This window comes from Rousettus aegyptiacus, unplaced genomic scaffold, assembly GCF_014176215.1.
Source record: "Rousettus aegyptiacus isolate mRouAeg1 unplaced genomic scaffold, mRouAeg1.p scaffold_m13_p_7, whole genome shotgun sequence".
NCBI lineage: Eukaryota > Metazoa > Chordata > Mammalia > Chiroptera > Pteropodidae > Rousettus > Rousettus aegyptiacus.
The window spans coordinates 105,124,099-105,144,507 of NW_023416310.1; positions in this window are offsets into that span (position 1 = coordinate 105,124,099).

Sequence of the window (20,409 nt, forward strand, 5' to 3'; positions counted from 1 at the left end):
CACATCTTATTTATCCATTCGTTTATCTATGAACACTTAGGCTGCTTCCATATCTTGGCTATTGTAAATAAATCTGCAGTGAACATAGGGGTGCATATATCTTTTTGAATTCATTTTATGAGTTCATTGGAGAAATAACCAGAGATGGAATTGCTCGGTCATATAGTAGTTCTGTTTTTAATGTTTTGAAGTACCTCCATACTGTAGCTACACCAATTTACAATCTCACTCAAGTGCACAAGCATTCTTTGTCCACATCCTTCCTGACACTTGTTATTTGTTGATGTATTGATACTAGCCATTCTGACAAGTGTAAGGTAATATCTCGTTGTGATTTTGATTAGCATTTCCCTAACGATTAGTGATGTTTCCATACATCTTTTCATGTGTCTGTTGGCCATCTGTATGTCCTCTTTGGAAAAATATCTATTCAGGTCTTCTGCCCATTCTTTAATCAGATTGTTTATTTTTTTGATGTTGAATTGTATGAGTTATTTATGTATTTTTGGATATTAACCCATTATCAGATATATTATTTGCAAATATCTTCTCCCATTTGATAGGTTGCCTTTTTGTTTTGTTGATGATTTCCTTTGCAATGCAAAAGCTTTTTAGTTTGATGTGGTCCCATTTGTTTATTATTGCTTTTGTTCTCTTTGCCCTAGGAGACATATGCAAAAAAAATATATTGCTAAGACTAATGTCAAAGATTTTACTGCCTATATTTTTTTCTGGGAGTTTATGGTTTCAGGTCTTAAGTCTTTAATCTATTTTGAGTTTATTTTTGCACATGGTATAAGAAAATGATCTAATTTCATTTTTGCATGCATAACAGAAAGAGATTTAAAAAATATGAAGATCGCCTTAGTGAGTTGTAGGACAATATCAAGTGGTCTGAAATATGTGTAATTTGATTCCAAGAAGGAGAGGCAAGACAGAGTGGGACAGAAAGAATATTCGAAGAAATAATGGCCCAAAATAGCAGTTCCCATTAAATCTTCAGCATGCTCATATTTATCTCAGAGTCTGCTTCCAGGGAAACCGACCTGTGACATTCATTGCCAGGAACAACCCAAGAAAGTCACCGTGGATGGAATTCAGGAGCCAGAACACCCACTGCTAGTAAAGAATACCTCACCACTTTCGGAAGGTGAAGCATGGATAGCCACCAGCAATTGTTAAACTTTCACCAGTGGTGAACTGGGATCATATACTGGTGGAACTGTATTAGTCATTTAAAAAATATGGTGGAAATGCTAATTATAAAAATAAAGGAATTAGGTGACAATGGCAAAGCTTGATTGATGTTCTAGAAAAAGATAACTGTCAATTTAAAGTTAAGTGTGAAAGCCAGAAGGCTTTTTTGGTAGCATTGAGAGAGGCCCTCAATTCCTTCAGTGAATGCTGAGGACTGGGAGTTAATATTAAGAGTATCAGAGCTCCAAAGAAGGTGAAATTCTTAAACAATGCATACTTTCTATTCCAAGGTCAAGGCCCTTGTTGGAAAAGGGACTGTGACACATGGGATGGGGTTGACAACACCAAAAATCATGAGCCCTCAGATTTTTAATAACTAACATCCCCCCACTATTTGAAGACTGTGCAGAAGGTTTTCCTCAGCAAGACTTGAACTCCCCCAGGTTTTCCCCCCATCTTCCCTCTTGGTACCATGGCCAGTACATAGGCTTATGTAACCACAAAACCAGGCCACAGATGTACTGCACCTGATAGGGACCATATCCTAAATCAATCGCAGAATCTATTCATGGAAAGCCTTGGTAAGACACAGAGCTCCAGAGGACAAACAGAACCTCTAAGAAGTTTCGAGAGCCCATCACAGTAAAACTTTAGGGTTCAATGTCCTATGGCATTCCAAGTCATCCTCTTCAAAGTACAGGCCAAATTATTGCTTCTTACACATGCATTTTCCACCATGAAGAAGGAAGCACAGTGCTGAAGACCTCTTTGGATCATAGAGACAGTATATTCCACTACTGAGAATAATGCTAAGACTTCATTCTGTGTGACGAGAAATGCTGCCATCTTTGAGTGGGGGCCAAAGTAGTTGAAATGGTTTCACAGTAGATCTAGGTAGCAGTGCAAACAGCCCTGCCTCTCAGGCAATATAACCTGACAGATCCTATAGTACTGGAAATACCAGTGGTACAAAAAGAGCCATTAGATTTATGACAAACCCTAATTAACGCAAGAATCACAATGCAGATACCAACAATTTTGGAACAAGGCCATGCCATCTGCAGAAGAAATTTATAATGTTCTGACAGGACATCAAATGACCATGCTCATGCAACAGCCCACCCTGAGCTGATTTCTGTCAGATCCACCATGAACCAAGGTTACAAAGGCCCAGAAGAAATCCACAGAAAGTTTAGAGTAATCCATATAGAATCAAGAACAAGCAAGACTAGACAGAACAAATGAACTACATAAGCAGCCAGCCTAGATACCAATGCCATCCACTACTGTTCACCAGTGCCTCTCCCCCAAGTCATAAGAATTCTATTTTGGCCATGTTAAGTTTGAGATACTTCCTAGATATCAAAAGTAAATGGTACGTAGGTAATTGCATATACGTGTCTGGACCTCATAGGAGAAGAAGCTCACGATATGAGACATCAGCACAAAGAAGGTATTTAAACCATGAGAGTAGGTGAGATCACCTGGAGGGAGAGGGTAGCTAGAGTAGAAAATAGGGCCTATGACAAAGAGTTAAGGTTAAGTAAAGGTGGAGAATATAAGAATGAGATTTATAAGGGATAGTCGTAGGGAAAAAACCCTGGACACCAGAATCGTGAAAGTTACAAAAAGTCTTACTATTCTATTGAGTCGAAGGAAATTGCCTACCTCATTTTAGACCTATAAAACCAGAAATTTCATAGGGTTCAACCTCACGGAAAGAAAGAATGGCCAGCTGTGTCAAATACTACTGAGAGAACAATTTTGATAAGAATGAGCTTGGGGGGTAGATGCGGACATAAAGGCTCTTGGTGACTTTGACAAGAGCAGTTTCAGTGGAATGTAGAGGATAAAAGCCTAGTTTTAGTAAGATCAAAGAGAAAATTGGTAGCAAGAAATGAGTCAATCAGTTCTTTAGATTAAGAGGGATTGGAGTTTAGAAGAATTTCTTTAATGATAGAAAATGCTAGAAATTTTAGATCGTTGTTCTATATTGATGAGAATTAACCAGAAGAAATGTAATAAATTAAGAAAGTTAATAAACCAGATGCAAAGATTTCTGCTGCAGTGGGAGAGAGGATATTTAAAGTACAGTCCTTGAAAAGGATGGAATCCCGAGCACTTAAGGGGGTCTGGGATTTTTGTAGGATCAAGGACACTTGTTAAAATGAAAGGCAGAGAATTTGGGTAAACATACATGCAGGTTAATAACTTTTGAATAAGAAAATAAGAGAGTTGTCTAATTATATTTTCTTCTTTATCCTATACAACTTTGTATATAATTCTTAAATGTCTATTATCCTTAATTCTTGGTATAATTTAGATATATATTGCTATATTAAAAGCAGTTATAATTTTGGCCTGGTATGGTATTCCTAACTCTATCTTTAATTACTTTATTTTCAAAGAACATACTTTCAGGCCATATTTCTATTTTAATACATTCACTTTGTCGTGACCATCTTTTGAAGATAAGAAGGTGTTTATAATTTACTACATTTTGTATCTCAGGATTTCAATGTATCTCATCACAAGTTTCTGTCCAATGCTTAGTCTGGTTCCTTTTTCAATAAAGGGACTCCTGGAGTGGAAAGAAAAAAGCAAAAATGTAAACTCTTTCCTAAACCCATAACTCCCACTGTTGCCAAAATTTATCTTTCTATTCAGTATTCATCTTTTTTCATAAGTTTATTTATGAAAGGTACACACCGCATGAAGGCAGAGACTTTGTCCACATCTTTCATCAAAATATTCCCTGTAGCACAGTACCTGTCAAGTAATACAAACTCAATAAATATTTGAACAAATCAAAGAATAACTAAATTTAACTTATCTTTCTCCTTAACATTCTTTTTATTCTCCGGTTGAGTAATTTAAAGTCATTTCCCACCCTCTCCTTAAATATGTTGTAAAGTACTGTCATCCCTCAGTCTCCACGTGGATTGATTTTAAGACCCCTGTGGGTGCCAAAATCCACGGAAGCTCAAGTCCCTCATGTAAAACAGTGTGGTGTTTATATATAACCTACACACATCCTCCTGTATACTTTAAATCATCTCTAGATTACTTATAATACTTAACACAAAGTAAACATTATGTTCATCGTGGTTATACTGCATTATTTAGGAAATAATGACAAAAAAAAGTCTGTACATGTTCAGTACAGATATAACCACTCATTGTTAGCCAAACTACATAGTACACGTCAGCAACAAGGTTACTTTTTGGAATATTTTTGATTCACAGTTTGTTGATTTCAAGGATGTAGAACCTGTGGATGGGGGGGGTGGACCAACTGTAGTTACATCTTGGTGCACTCCAAGGTCCCTGAACCTAAACTATTGACAATCTGAATTTATTTGTACGTATCCATTACAAATACTTTTACTTGCAGGAAACAGAATGGCTGGCAAATAGTTTACATTTGCATGTAACTAGAAGTCCAGAATAGGGTGGTGGCTGCAGTGGGCAGCAGCTCAGCGGTGGCACAGTTTAAGGTTGGCTTCTCTCTGATTCTCATCCTTCCTCTTATGGTCCCATAATAGGCACTGCAGTTCTAAGCATCACATGACTGTCTTCAGTGGCTGGAAGCAAGGGAAGCAGCAGGATAAGCTTCCCTTGCCATTATTGAAGAAAGAAATATCTTTTCCAGAAACCCCTAGGCACACTTCTCCTGGCATGTTATTGGCCAGAAGTGGGCTACATGCCCACCCTTAGACTTAAAAGTGGGCATTTTGTTACTAAGGAAGAAGGAGGGAATGGCTTCTGGTGGAGAAAAGAGAATAAGGGCTATATTCTAGCCAAATTCAGCCTTCCATCTTGGGCTTTGCTTAGTGAAGGCAGCAGATGGCAGTTGCCTCAGTTTCTACTCCATTACTCTACTCACAATCTCGTGATGTTTTTCAACACACAAGCATTGTGATTGAAGCAAACAGGGAGGCCTTGTCCTTTCTGCACTCAGATAATACATGTCTGTGTAGCCTCTGTAGCCACTTCATATGGTCAATTCTTTCATCTCCATTACATTTTTAAATCTAGCTATAAAGAGCCCAAGTGATTCTCATAACCTCCTCTCTAGAGCTAAAACTTGGCAAAAAGAAGATGTCTGTAATTAATATTGCTTCGATGCCAGCATCTACTTTCATAGGCAAGATATGTCCCCAATTTAATTTTATTAAAAAATTGGACTATCTCTTATTATTTTTCTTTTCAGGAACAACCTCTCCAATCCTAATATGATACCCCCAAACATTGTGCTACTGGATTTGTAAGCATTAGAGAGTAAAGAAAACAATGTTTGGGGCTAAAACAAACAAAAACTTGAAGGACTTTTTGTGCACAGATTTTTTTTTACTTTCCCCGAGCTCTATTTAAAACAATTGTCTACTTAATTCTCCATGTTTTCGAAAGAATGCGTGTTTTGGCTTCACCCTTTTTGGACTGTTTATTGAATATTTACTGCTCACCAGGTCCAAGAATAAGCACTTTATATGTATTTAATTTGATTAATACAATAATCCAATGAGGCAATGTTTTCTTCCTCTCCACCACCTCACACCCCTCACAGTTTCCCAAAGAAATTGAGTCCCAGAGAGGTGAAATGGCTTCTTGGGCTCATGTGACTTGTACCTCCAGAGTAGGGACTCAGTAGGGAACCAGTTTATCTTATTCTAAAGGCTCTTAATCACTATAGTAAACCACCTTCCCAGACTTGAGTCATTCTTTGGGGAGCAAATTTTACCACCAGATACTCTTTAGGATCTCTGTTTTCAAGGCTTTGAGAAATACCTTACATTCCCTTCCAGGTGATTTTGCTGCCTGGGCTATAAATAGGATATCTTATTTAAGCAGAAGGAGAAGGCTTTGGGGTATGGCCACTGCCTCCCTCTAAAGCTACAGGGGTCTCTGCTCCCTTATTGCACCTGATTAAAAGGTCTGCTGGTAGAGGATGGACTGCCAAATGGTATTTCTATTCATTTCCCTCATCAGAATATACTTCTGTCTGGACCACATTCTGTACTCAGACACAAATACAGTTAATGATCCTTGAGCTGTCCACTTCTCAGCATTTCAGAGTGTGAACTTCTGGCCATTTTCTTAGAATACTAATACACTTTTCATAACACTTTGTATGTTACAAGCATGGGTCTCAGTATTTGTATTATTTTTCCTTGCCTGCTGTAACAAATTGCCACAAACTAGACGACTAAAACAACAGTTTATTCTCTCACAGTGCTAGAGCCCGGGAGTCTGAAATCAGTATCATTGGGCTGAATTAAGATGTCAGCAGGGCCATACTCCCTCTGGAGACTCCAGAGGAGAATCTGTTCCTTGCCACTTCCAGCTTGTGGTAGCTGCTGGCATTGTTTGGTTTATGGTCACATCATTCCAATCTCTGTCTCCATCTTTACATCACCTTCTTCTATATCTGCCTGTGGTTAAATCTCCCTTTGCCTTTCTCTTATATGGATCCATGCAATTGCATTTAGGGTGCACCTGAATAATCTCCCCAAATCAAGATTCGTAACTTAACCACATCTGAGATGCTTTTTACCATGTAAGGTAACATTTACGGGTTCCAGGGACTAGGACCAGATATCTTTGGGAGCCACAATTTAGCCTACTGTAGTATTTTACACATTTAACTCACTAAATCCACTCATTGAGATAAATATTATTATTATCCCCATTTGCCAGTGAGAAGACTGAAGCAGAGAGACGCTATTCAACTTACCCAAGATTATATAGTCATCAAGTGTCAATGTCTGAATTTGAACCCAGGAAATTTGTGACCTTAAAAACTAGCTGCCACTGTAAGTGAAAAAAAAAAAGTTTCTATAGAATTCTCCAGACTGAGTGTGCCAAGATAGAAGTCAAATGAAAAGAGATTTTTCCTTTAAAGGCAGTATTCCTAGGTCATGGAATTTCCCCACTTTTTCATCTTTGGCAGGACTCCTTGTTCCATCGTGTACTTTATCATCTTATATATTCACAATCACTTTAAGTGCAGGGCTTTTAGGGTATAAACTGTATGCAGTTGAGGCATTTGCTGAACAAATGAACTTTGAATCAAGCCATTAAAAAAACACCATGTTTGAGGTGGCAATAAGAAGTAGACAAGCTAGATACCTCTTATCATTTTTAATTTTCAAGACAGACCCTTCTAGAATAGCTTGCTAGACTCCTGTACCCCCAATTCCCCATCCCGGTTTTAAAAGTTTCTTCTGTAACCTCTAGAACCCAGGAAAGAGTTGTCTAGATTGTATTTCTGGTGACATCAAACTTGTCATACTCCTAGCAAACAATCCCTAAAGTATGTTGTCAGAAGTGAAATTAAACCAAGGTTTATTAAATATCACCAAATTAATCTCTTATTGAGTTTATGTTCTACTAGGAACATATGAGATTCAATTTTCCATGACTTTTTGCCTATTATTTCACAGACTTTTATCTCTTTTTTGCCAGTTTTTTGGTGTCTAATGATACCTCTCTGTGGTTTTAATTTGCCTTTTACTGATTAATTATGAGGTTAAACGTTTTTCATATTTTTGTTAGACATTTAGATTTCATCTTATCGTAACAATTTTAATTCTTCACCATTTATCTTTTATTGATTTACAGGGTTCTGTTTTTTTCAAAACTAAACCCATTTTGAAATACAAGCATCCCAAATGTCATTGCCTATTTCATGGCCTGATATAGTCTTTAACAAATACATTTAAAAATCAAACTAGGGAATGACATAAACACCATGGCAAAGTGAGAAGTCTCCTGTGTTTCTCCCCTGAAATTTATAAGTCAGACAAATATAACGCAACAAAGGATCCCCTGCTCAACACACAAACATGCCCAAAAGATCCATGCACTGGAACAAGTAGGAGAGGCGGGACAAGGGAAGGATGAGGCTGGTGCCACAAATGCCACTCGGTGCCCACTGAGGCTCCAGCGAGTGCAATGGCAGTGGAAAAATCAGGCTGCAGCACTCACATCGTGGCCTGGAGCATAATAGAGGCAGAAGCAGTGGTCCCCCAAGGAAAGGCATCTCCCTTTCCCTCTCTCCATTGCAGACCCCAGTTAAGGTAGCTGGGAAGCTTAAAACAACACAGCATGCTGACAGCTGTTACTGGAGGGTTAGTGGAGCTGCGGGATCCTGAACTTGACCCACCCACCCTGACAGATCCAGGTAGAGAAAACTAAGATATCTTAAACAGTACAGAGGGGCTGCGAAATCATCAATTTGCCCACCCTGTCCCACCCATCTCAACAGCCTGGAAGAGGCAGCGGAGACACCTCCCAAACACAGTAGGGCCAGGGACCAGTAGTAAAAAAGAGGTAGTGCTCGGAGCTCAGAAAAACTAGTCTCTACCACCTGCCACATACCCCCACTGCAGTGGTAGTGCCCTGTAACCGAGGTGAGCTGGTCACAGGGGATATCCCACATCCCAGTGGATATGCAGCATCTTCCTTAACTGAAGATGCTGCTCCACTGAGATCCGAGAGGTGCAAATAGGTAAGAACAAACAAAAACCTCTACTATAATTAATATAACTGGAAAACGAAAAAGTACCCAGCCTATCAACCTCTGAATTGTTGAGAGCAGAACAGTATCTAAACAAGAAAAGTGTTCACTACCTCTAATACACAGGCAGAACAACCAAGGTAACATGAGAGCACTAAACGTATGGACCTTGGTCTCAGAGGAGTTTTTGTTAACTTGACTCCAAAGGCTAGGGAAGGAAAAGCAAAAACAAATGAACAGGACTACATCAAACTAGAAAGCTTCTGCACAGCAGAAAACCATCAACAAAACAAAAAGGTGGCCAATGAAATGGGAAAAGATATTTGCAAATGATACCCCTGATAGAGGGTTAATAGCCAAAATATATAAAGAACTCATAGAACTCAACAAAACAAACAATCTGATAAAATAATGGTCAGAGAACCTGAACAGATATTTTTTTCAAAGAAGACATATAGGTGGCCAACAGATATATGAAAAAAAAAAAATGCCCAACATAACCAGTTATAGGGAAAACGTAATTCAGTACCACAATGAGATACCACTTCATACCCATTAAGAATTATCAATAAGACAAGCAATAACGTGCTGGAGAAGATGTGGAGAAAAGGGAACCATCGTGCACTGCCAGTGGGAACATAAATTGGTGCAGCCACTGTGGAAAACAGTATGGAGTTTCCTCAGAAAATTAATAGAGCTACCATATGACATAGCAATCCCTCTTCTAGGTATTGACCCAAAAAATCTGAAAACACTTACCCATAAAGATATATGTACTCCTATATTCATGGCAGCACTATTCACAATAGCCAAGACATAGAAACAACCTAAGTGTTCTTCAGTGGATGATTGGGTAAAGAAGATGTGGTACATATTTACAGTGGAATGCTCCTCAGCCATAAAAAATAGAAATATTGTCATTTGTAGCAACATGGATGGATCTTGAGAGTATTATGCTAAGCAAAATAAGTCAGATGGAAAAGGACAAGAACTATATGATTTTACTCATATGTGGGGTGTAAAACAAAAAGCAACAAATGAATGAACAAAACAAACATATAAATAAACAAAAAAAAACAAACTCAGAGACACAGACAACAGAATGGTGGTTACCAGAGAGAAAGGGGAGTGGGAAGAGGACGAGGAGGGTAAAAGGGGTCGAATATATGGTGATGGAGGTAGACTAGACTTCAGGTGGTGGGCACAAAATAGAGGTGTACAGATGTCGTGTCACAAAGTCAAACAGCTGAAATTCCCATGATGTTACTAACCAATGTTACCTCCAATAAATTTAATCAAAATTTATATATATAATTTATATAATTATATGCTCACATGCTGTTATTAACCATCTTTTGAGCTCTCTGCTATGAGAATATTGGCGACTTCCATTTCTGACAAAGTTGCAGGTACTGCTAAGATGACTGTGATTTGTTGCCTGTGTTAAAAGGGGAAGGAAATGGTTATGTTTCAGTAAAAGGAAGTGAAAATCACTGTGGGAATGTTTTCCCACTGAAGACCCCTGAGCCTAGGGTAAGAACCCTGCTCACTCCCTCCTGACACCTGTCGCTGAGGAGTCCTTGGTTTCTGCTGATAGCTTTGAGCAGACTTCATCCAGCATCCAAGAGACTTGGGTCTCACTCAGCTCTGCCACAGATCACCCTGGGCAGCTCAGTGCCCTCCTTGGGCCACCTCATCCTCTTTCTGGAAGGTATGATAGCTCAACATAAACTTTCTTTTTTTTTCTTTTTCTCTTTTTTTTTTTTTTTTTCATTTGTTGTCCCTGACAGCTCAATTGCATTGTCTTTTTGTTGTCTCATTTTTCTAGTTCTGTTTTACATAGATGGAAGTCACTAGGGAGATGAGACAAAAATCCAAATGAAAAGAAAATGCAAATATCATTCAAGTCAGACTAAAATGTATTAGATTTGTCATTAAAACAAAACAACTGCCCGTGTTTCATTGTTCTAATGGGGGAGGAAGGACCAGAAATTCTCTTTTGTTTATTCCAGTATGGCTGCTTGTACTATTTTTAATGGTGGTTTTGCCGTGAAGCACAAGTTAAGGTATCATTGCTATAGTCCTGGCCTCCTGCTCATTTATGACCCCCGCTCCCGGGCCCCCCTGCATCCAAACCACTGCTGTCTCCCTGACAACAGCTCTTTCCAAGCATTTTTGATAACCAAGACCCATTTTTAAAAATCATGAACCACAAAACATAGGGGGAAAAGCTTAGTTCGCTGAATGCAGAAGCTAAAAGGGTCCACGCAGGGAAGAGATGCATTACAGAGTGTGGAAAGGGCAGGCTGGAATTGAACTCAGTGTGAATCCAGCAACCCCTCCTTCCCTTCATGGAAGGTGGGTGGTGCAGTGAGGTGGGGCTGCTCCGGGTTCGAATCCCAGCTGCTCCCGCCTGATGTGGAACGCAGCATGAGTCCTGGCAGCTCTCTTGGCACCAGTAGGTCCAGGTCCCTTGGAACATTGAATGAGATGCCCACTCTACAGCCCCCAGGGCAGGCAGGTGCTCAAGAAATGCTTATACCCTGCTCCCCCTTGCTCATCTCTTGTTACATCTACTTTCCTCAGGTGGCCCCTCCATGGCAGCCCCCACCAATTTCCCATCTCTGCCAGCATCCCCTATGGTACCCACCTGAGACCACACTGGAAGAGACTAGGTGCCCCCTTGATACCTGCCCACAATGAGTCTGAGCCAACAAAACCTGAAAGAGGAAAAGAACCACTCAGGGCTCCAGTGGTTCACCTAGCCTCACCATCCAGCGCTGACTGGATGCTCCAGTCCAGCAGGGGGGTCATGAATGCTCTAATTCTAGGACATTTGCCTTCCTCCCATGGCCCTGTGGGGAAACTGATGCCTTCAGCCAAGGGGTGTAGGCCGTGTGCAGAAACAGAACATCTGGCTAATGAGTTTACCTCCTAAAGCTGTAACTACATTCCTGGAGGGGGCTGATTCTCAAGAGGGTGGACATGGATGAGCCCGGAGAGCCAATTGGTTGATGACTTTGTCCCTTTCACATGCTCAGGCTAGAAGGCCAGTATGAGCTCGAACGTCACTCACCTGATCATGGCTGTGGGCCCTCTCCAGCCCACGAGTGGCCAGCAGAGGCCATGTGGCATCACGGTGCAGTGCCAGCGTTTAGTTCTAAAGCCCTGCCTCTGATTCCTCTGTGGCCTCCCATGCGTTTTTTGACATTGAGTGATGATGTTGAGCATCTTTTCATGTGGGTCATTGTATATCTTTAAGAAAATGTCTATTCAGATCCTTTGCCCAACTTTTAATTGGGTTTTTTGCCTTTCTGTTATTAAATTATAAGAGTTCTGTATATATTTTAGGCATTAAACTCATCAAATATATGATTTACAAATATTTTCTCCCATTCTGCAGGCTTTCTCACTTTTTTGTTAATGTCCTTTGATGCTCAAAAGTTAATAAAGTCCAATTTATTTCTTTTGTCGCCTGTGCTTCTGTTGTCATATTTAAGAAACTACTGCCAAATTCAAGGTCATGAACACTTGCCTTCGTATTTTCTTGTAAGAGTTGTATGATTTTAGTTTTTAAATTTAAGTTGTTGATGCCTCAATTTACTCTTAAAGGATTAAAGAATTCACCTAAGCACAGAGCTGATTTCCTTTTGGTCTCTCTAGGTTTCTGCCTGGGAAGAAGCTACTTTACACCCAAAGAACCTTTTATTTAGCACATATTAATGTTTTCCAGGTACTTTGTTTTATATTTGGATATCTATGGCATCTTCTCATACCCTGACCACTGGAATCTGACAATGAAAAATCAGATTAATGAACAATTATGCCCGAATACTTCACACCTGAGGATGAACCTCACTTCTCCCGTGCTGGGCCTCAGTTTCCCCAAAGTTAAAATAAGATTTTGGCTGAGGTGCCTCAAAGTGTGGCTGTTGTCAAATGCCACTGAAGCACCATGCTCACCACTGTGCTGCTCCCCAGATTCTCATGGGGTTGTTTTAATTCCTCAGCAGCAGAACTCGTCATGGGCAGGTTCTGTGCAGGAGTTTGGGTCATAAACGTAGAAGCGGAGCTTCTCCAGGTAGAGTAGGAGAGGAGCCTCCCCTGGGAACTTTGAGGTCAGTGCCCAGGTATCTAGGAGAGGCTGCAGTAGGCGCCTTCCCCTGGTCACCCTGGCCAAGAGTCTGTCGTTGGAAAAGGCTACCCAGAGCCTGGGTCTCTGGGTGCTCTGGCTTACTCCCACACAGTCTTCATCCTCTGGCTAATGAGAGCTGGGACCTGTGGGAAGAAACAGGACCCCGTGATTCTGGGAAGGGATGTTCCCAGTAGGAGGTCCAGGCCCAAGCAGGAAAGAGGGTCATGTTCCAATGGGGTCACTGCCCAAAGTTTAAGGGGGCTGAGTCAAGGGAAACCAACAGAGCACAGTGAGGCACCTCTCACCCCTGGAGAGGCAATGAGAAAGCCACCACACCCAGGATATGGCTGTAGGAAAGGTGTGTCCCTAGGAGGATGGTGTAGCTACAGCCCAACCAGACCCAACAGGGCCAGGGGCTCACTTGCCTCTCCTGCCTGCTCGCCCATCTTCCCACATCTCCTCTGGTCAAACCCAACCAGAAGCCAGAGAGCAGGGACCTGCGAAGGCAGCCAGTGGAGGTCAGCCTCCCGGGACACAGGGCAGGGTGGTGAAGGGTGGCAAATGGATCTGGAGCAAATGTTGGATGTCTAGCACCTGCCCCTTATTCTCTCATGGTTTCAGCTTCTTGTGAGGAGTTTTTAATGGTCAGTGTTCCAGAAAGTTCTATTTCAGTAAGTATATTTGGTCGGGGGAAGACCCTCAAAGTAACTGCCAGGTGACCGCTACTTCCCAAGAGTAGGCAGGCAAAGCTCTCTGCCTTTGAAAATGCAGTAAGAATCTCACGGGACGTGAAACCATCTGGCTCGTAAAGGTGTCCAGGGAAAGCTAGTGATGCCTTTCTGGTGAAAGCTAGCTGACTTAAATCCCCCAAAGAGAAAAAAATTCCCTGAAGTCCCGGGTCGGTGTCTGTACAAAAACAAAAACAAGGGGCTCCCTCATCCATTAGCTCTTTTTGATCCTTCCAACAACCTGAGAAGGTGGGTGGGCAGATGGATAATGCCCTGCTTTTAGTGGATAAGGAAACAGAGGCCCAGAGGGGTAAAGCAGTTTGCCCAAAGACACACAGCAAGTCATCATCTGAGACATGGCTTCTTTTTCTTTCTAGCATTTACTATTATCCAAAGGTACATTACAGAACTACCAGATGATTTATGGGCTCTTTCCCTCATAGATTGTAAGGATGGTGAGGGCAGGTTCTTGGCCTGGTTTCTTTACTGAGAGGTGGTAGAGTGTGATGGTCAAGAACTTGGACTCTGAAACCAAATTCTCTGGGTTTGCCCCTTACTAGCTCTGTGACCATTCCATGCCTCAATTTTCTCATCTGTAAAATGGGGATAATAGTGGTACTTACCAAATAGGCTTGTTATAAGAATCAAATGAGTTCATATATGTAAAATGCCTGGCATCTACTAGCTGATCCGTCAGTCTTTGTTGAATGAATGAAAGCCAGGACCATGTGATGGGAATAATGGCTGCCAACACAGTATTCTGTTCGAGTGGTAGTCGAGATGGGAATTATTCTTGGCATCCACAGCCAGAGACCCCAGACTGGGAACACACAGAGGGCTGGGCCCTGCCCTCAAACACACAGCTTAGGAAATAGGCCTGTTGGCCCTATGTGTGAATCTCTCCCCACCTCGCCACGTCTTCCTTCCTTTCCCCAGTTCCTTGAGCTCTGTGCCAAGTTCTTTGCTAGACCCTAGCAAGTGTATCTAGTTAACTAGACATTTCTCTGCCTTAATGGAGTTTGCAGTGTTGCCTCTTGGCTTCTGGCAGGAAACACTGTGCCAGCACTGAGGAGGGCAGAGGAGATATGGTACATAAAGGTGGAGGAGTGGCACCGTGATCAATCCCGTGCCCTCTGCTCCTTCTGTCTGCCTGAAGACTCCGACACTCAGTGTCGTTGGAGGGACCCCAGTGCCAGAATCAGGGCCCAGAACCTCAGCTGGAACCAAGTTCGTAGTCAAGGTAAGTCAAAGTACTTCAGATCCCTGTCCAGAGATCCCAAGGCCAGGAAGCCAAATGCGGATTTCTAGCTGTGTGCCAAACCTGGGCTGGGACCAGGTGCTTCTGGAAAAGGGCCCCTTTCTACAAAGCAGAGCACTAGCTGTGGAAGGTCCCAGGGCAGGCCTTTCCCAGCCTACAAGACCTCCTGCTATTGGCCACTCAATAGTCACTTGCTCCACATTTTACTATGCACCCATAGGGGCTGAGCCTATGCTGGGTCTCAGTGCTTATGAGGCTAGTCAGGGTGGCGGGGTCAGGGGTAGAGGGTAGTTGGGGTGGTGAGGGGTGGTCTTCTCTCCTTGCTTAAAATGAAAAGTGTAGCCTTGTCCATTGGATACTAAGTGTTGGCTTCCAGAACATCCTTAGAATGCAAAAACCTCCCAAGTGCTTTGAGTCCTAGCTTTGACCTTGGGCAAGTCACTTAACCTCCACGAGCCTCTATTTCTTCGCTGTAAAATAAAAATAGTAATAATAATAATTACTGACCTCACAAAACTAATAATGATCAAGTGGGATTATGGACTTGAAAATACTTTTTAAATTTTTTAACTCATCATCATCAGCTAGCTAGGGGAGCATCTTTTAATATACTTATTCACCACCCACATATCCTCTTTGGTGAAGGCTCTGTTCAGTTCTTTTACTATTTTTTATCATCAAGTATTCTGTTTTCTTATTGAATTTTGGTAGTTCTTTATATATTCTAGATACAAGGCTATTGTGGGATATGTGCTGTGTAAATATTTTTTCCTGGTCTGCGGCTTATGTTGAAAATGCTTCTAAGTGGTAATACGCTACCTGCATGTTAAGAGTCCCCCCGAATGACTCAGAATGGAGATGCCAAGAAGTTGCACCTCCATTCACTTGTGCTTCCCTGGAGATGCCAGGCTCCCTGGAGCAAGGTTGAGGAGTAGAGCCACGAGTTCTGATGACTTGGCTCGGGGCTGGCGAGAACAGAATCAGATTAGATCTGTCAGGCCTCGGTGGCCCTCACCCAGTTTCTGCAGGAGTCTGCAGGGTCATGTGCTAAGCCTGACCCCCGGCTCCCCAGGGGAGCATCCCATCGCCACCTCTCTACCCATCCCACTTCCACATTCCACACAGTTTGGACAGGTAGGTTATTGTTAGGCTGCTGGGACAAGGGCGGGCTAGACCCACACCTTAGGGTCTTCAGGCTCTGGTACCCACTGATCTGGAGAAGAGAAGCTGAGACAAGCTTAAGGCTTCTAGCCCTGCCACCAGCCTTGGGCCCTGAGCAGCCCCTCACCAGGTACCGCTGACCCCAGGTTCCTGCCTCATTTCTTTGGGGGACCTGTTTAGAAGCCCAAAGGCCGTCCTCCTTTCCTCCCTCCCCTCTTCCTCTCTCCTCTCTCTCCCTCCTTCCTCCAAGCAACTCTGAGCTGACTTTCCATAGAAGGGAGCAGAGCGGGAAATTCTGCAGGAAACCACTGTTGGAGTGGTCTAACAAATTGTGAGACTGAAAAGTTGGAAAGGGCCTAAATTTCCATTGTCCAACTTCTCCATGGACATGTGCACAGGTGGCTTAACTCATTCCCTAAGGCCCAACCAGTACGAGCATCAGAGAGCACTTTGTCTGAGATACGTATATATAATGAGCCCAGCGAGTAATCAACTAAGCAAGGACGACACACACACACAAATAGTTGTCAGAGCATCACACAAGTTTAATCATACCAGACCCTGATGGATTTCAGTCCTAGTAGACCACCCGGCGGTGCTGGCAGAGACAAGACACGTATTAAGCGGTGACCGGTCGAAGCTGGCTCGGATGCTGTCGAACTGCGATGGTCCATCAGCAGAGGCCTCTTCTTCAAAGCAGAGCTGTCAGGAACCAAGAGATGGAGGAACATAGTCCCTGGAGGATAGGGACCATGCTCTCTAAGTCTGCATTAGAGTCCCTTTTGCTCTATACTCTATGATGACGTCTTTGGTGTCTTATCAACCAGCCGCACGGGTGTCTGTTTATCTTACTGAGTCACACTTGGGTTTTTACATTTGGGGGGGGGGGTTGTATTATCTGGGTTACACACACACAAGAAATTATATCATATTTTCCACACAGATTACTGTAACATCCATCTATGGGAATTAGTTAATAGTGGGAAATATAAATAAAGGAACGACGGATATTTTTTAAACTGACCATGTAAATTCATATGTGTTGACATGGAGCAAGACCCACAGCATACTATTTAGGTTGTTGTTTTTTGTTCTTTTTGTTTGTTTGTTGTTGTCATTGTTGTTTGTTTAAAAAAGAAGTTATAGAACAGTGCAAGCCCATTTTGTGAACAGAGACACCAAGAACTCATTAGTTCTGGGCAGTGGGATTTCAAGAGATGATTTTGTATCAGTGTTGCCTGAAGTTGTTTTCAACGAGGAGTATTTTAAGGATCTGAAATTATTTTTTAGGAAAAAAAAAGGAAACCAGTGTCTGGGTGTGTCTTAAGCAGCTCCCTTTGGTTTTCGGCCCCCAGGGTGGTAGCTGGAGGGACCTTCCTGTCCTGTTCCAGAAACTGCATTTGCTGATGTTGTTTGCCACCCTGGAAGAAGAGGGTGGGTGCCCTCCTAGGGTAGGTGCGGTGAGGCCTTGGCAGGTACAGGAAAGTTTGCTCCTCGGAGACTTAACGTAGACACAGAGCCTGGGCCTGGAAATAGCCCCTTGCCTCAGAGACCCCTAAACTTCCATTGGGTCGGGGCAGGGAAAGCCCAACAGGCCACTGCTAGAAGCTTCCTCATACGCTCCGAAATAGGAGATGGGGCCTAGGACTGGCCCCTCTGAACAGAATGCTCTGGAAGTTGGGGCAGGAATAGGCTGGCACTTGGACAAGGAGTTCTCCAAACTCAGCCCAGCTTGGAAAGTCTGTGATCCAAGCCAACTGGAGATTTCCTAATTACTTGTGAATTCTGTGAGATTTCAAAAATATGGTGGTCAAGGATGCTGAAGATAGATTTCTCCAGCTGCTTTTCTTTCTTTCTCATACTTTTTTCCCAAAAGAGAGAGTTTCTTAATTTTCCGTGACTCTCCTAAGGTCCAATAAAGCTCAGTGTCTGAAAAGCTCAGTGAATGCAAATGCCGACTCAGCTGGGTAATCTCTTATTCCTTCCACCCATTCACTCATCCATCCATCCATCATTCATCCATCCACCATCCACTCATCCATCCATCATCCATCCATCCATCATTCATCCATCCACCATCCACTCATCCATCCATCATCCATCATTCATCCATGTGCCATTCACTTATTCATCCACTCATCATCCATCATCTTTCCATCCATCATCATCATCATCCATCTATCCATTCATTCATCTATCCATCCAGCATGTATTTATGGCGCTCCCTCTGGGGCCAGGGAGCAGGCTGGAGTGAACGTTGGCCTTATTCTCCTGCACTCTTGAAGATATCATATCCCCCACGGAGCCATCGCAGGGAGCGAGAACATCATGCTGGACACACAGTGCTATCTCTAAGTACTTACCTCAGCTCTTTATCTGGGGTGATAATACCATCTCTTCATCGGGCTATTACAAAGGTGAGGTGATAATAGTGTACAAAAGGCCCTATGTCATCATGAGAGCCCAGGCACTCAAGTGACGACTGCTATGAGTTCTAAGTTCCCTGACAGCAAGGACATTGTCTGGTTCACTTCTGCACTGAGTAGGAGCCTAGGAGCTGCTCTTGGTTGGGGCCTTGTCCATGGTTCTACTCCTCTGAGGTACATGGTGTCAGGAGAAGGTCAGGAGAAGGTCAGGAGAAGGACTCTGGATTCTGGGAGCAATTTATTCTTCCGCTACTCAGAGGCCCCAGTGACAAGAAAATTCTGTAGACTGTCCCCATACCTCCAGAAAAGAAAATGTTTAGGACAATCAGGTAGGTGAGAAAACGGAGTGATGACCCTGAACTGGCCCATAAACAACACATTTTTAGGAAATTACTACTATATGGAGGGATTCCGGTTCCGATATTACTGGAGCAATCAGCCTTCGCCGTCTTTTGCTGTCTTCCCACTCGCCTTTAGTGTCCCCTTTCCTCCTCATCCCTGGCTCTGCACCAAACAGTGTCTACCAAGCGTCTAATATTAGTTCTTTAAGGGTTGGCATCTGGGAATTTAAAGCCCCCCAGACCCTGGGGACTATCTGACACATGTGAGCATACACACACACACACAAGCTTGCTGTGCAGAGGCCAAAGGCGTTGGCAGCCACCTTCACCACCTTCAGTAGGAGCCAGTGGACTCCCAAAGACTGACCTTGAGAACAAAATCTTCCCCAAGGAATTGTGACATCAACTCTTCAATTCTGGGATTCTTTTTTTCTCTTTTTTTTTAACTTTTTATATTAATAATGTGATGAATAGGCATTTATAAATAACCAGTGATGTGCTGTTACCAGGACCCCAATTTTTGTTTTTTTTTAACGAGTCTGGCTGCCTGCATGCACTGGCCCAGAGAAATACATGCATTTGCTGTATAGAAAGAGAAGTAGTTTAATAGTGCATTGTTCAACACAGAGAAGGGAGCTTATGCCCTGAAGACTCGACTCCCTGATGCCTGTAGTTTACAGAATCCTCGGGGCAAAAATCACAAGACACCATGTGTTATGAGTTCAGGGTCCTGCTGGGAGCTGATTGATAGGAGGTGAGGTGAAGGTAATGAATCATTTCTCAGGTCTTGAGGACAGTTCTGAGGTCTGTTCAGCTTCCCTCTGTCAGGTCTCAAGGGAAAGTAGCCAGGGGGTCCTCCCACCTAAAGGCTCAGGAGCTGAAACAGAACTTAGGCCGAGATGTTAGTCTTTATTCTGCCAGAGGTCCAGACTCTGTGACCATTAGTCAGGTCTGGGCTACTTCTGCTGCCTCGGGAGTCACTGATCATCAGGGTGAAAGGCTGGGTCTCTGAGGGGGAGCAGGGGGAGGGGTTGTGATTTCTAGAGCTCAGATTTAAAACTAAATTGAATCAAAGTCATAGAGACCCTCAGCTTCAGTACCAAGTTGGGAAGATGATGAAAAAAGCAGTTGGCCAGGGATATGGGCAATAAGAGGGTGCGTTGACTGTAAAGAATTTAAAAGCACTGATGAAAACTAAGTAGAAATCAGCCTGCTTTCATTACTGCCTTGTGCTGGCCATTATCAGTGATGTCAATAATAAATACTTCTCCCTGCCGATCCCAAACAGCCTGTGTTTCCAGGGGAACTGTGGCCACTTTTCTAACCTCAGTGCCTTTTCCTATGCTCTTTCCTCTGCCTGGAGGTTCTTTTTCACAGTTTTTCACCTGCTAACTCTTACTTTTCCTGAGGATTTGGTTGCAGTACCACCTCCTCCAGGAAGCCCTCCCTGACCTCTCCTGCTCTGTATTGTCTCAATTGCTGTCTTGCTCCCACTCTGCTGGGAGGTCCCACCTCTGCTCCTGATGGAAGGGCAGGGACCAGCATCTTGTTCACTGTTGCATATCTGGGCCTAGAACACAGTGAGGACTCAGTAAATGTTTGTTGAATAAATACATGAAATTTTGTTTTTCTTCTTCTGTTCTC